Below are 1,174 nucleotides of genomic sequence, written 5' to 3'. Positions count from 1 at the left end.
TGAATGGGAGTCTGGAGACAGGCCGGAAGTTGGACATGACTGAGGGGACAAGGTTAGGTTTTTTCAGGAGGGGCTGGACAGCAGCATGTTTAAAAGTCTTTGGCACCACACCTTTCTGCAATATTTTCAGCCAGATTGCTTCCTTTGACTCTTTCTGCAATCTTTACAGCTTTCCGCATTCTTTTCAGCCGGACGGCTTCCTTTGACTCTTTCTGCACTCTTTTCAGCTTTTCTGCATTCTTTTCAGCCGGATGGCTTCCTTTGACTCTTTCTTAACTCTTTTCAGCCAGATGGCTTCCTTTGACTCTTTCTGCAATCTTTTCAGCCAGATGGCTTCCTTTGACTAGTCCTGCACTCTTTTCAGCTTTTCTGCATTCTTTTTAACCAGATGGCTTCATTTGACTCTTTCTTAACTCTTTTCAGCCAGATGGCTTCATTTGACTCTTTCTGCACTCTTTTCAGCCAGATGGCTTCCTTTGACACTTTCTGCAATCTTTTCAGCTTTTCCGCATTCTTTTCAGCCGGATGGCTTCATTTGACTCTTTCTGCACTCTTTTCAGCCAGATGGCTTCCTTTGACTCTTTCTGCAATCTTTTCAGCTTTTCTGCTTTCTTTTCAGCCGGATGACTTCCTTTCACTCTTTCTGCAATCTTTTCAGCTTTTCTGCATTCTTTTCAGCCGGATGGCTTCCTTTGACTCTTTCTGCACTCTTTTCAGCCAGATGGTTTCCTTTGACTCTTTCTGCAATCTTTTCAGCTTTTCTTCATTCTTTTCAGCTGGATAGCTTCCTTTGACTCTTTCTGAACTCTTTTCAGCCAGATGGCTTCCTTTGACTCTTTCTGCAATATTTTCAGCCAGATGGCTTCCTCTGCCTCGTTCTGCCCTCTTTTCCTCTTTTCAGCTTTTCTGCATTCTTTTTAGCCAGATGGCTTCCTTTGACACTTTCTGCAATCTTTTCAGCTTTTCTGCATTCTTTTCAGCTGGATGGCTTCCTTTGACTCTTTCTGAACTCTTTTCAGCCAGATGGCTTCATTTGACTCTTTCTGCAATCTTTTCAGCTTTTCTTCATTCTTTTCAGCTGGATGGCTTCATTTGACTCTTTCTGAACTCTTTTCAGCCAGATGGCTTCCTTTGACTCTTTCTGCAATCTTTTCAGCCAGATGGCTTCCTTTGA

Source organism: Nematolebias whitei, chromosome 15, assembly GCF_014905685.2.
Source record: "Nematolebias whitei isolate Nwh7 chromosome 15, NemWhi1, whole genome shotgun sequence".
NCBI lineage: Eukaryota > Metazoa > Chordata > Actinopteri > Cyprinodontiformes > Rivulidae > Nematolebias > Nematolebias whitei.
Note: the sequence above shows the minus strand (reverse complement) of the source record.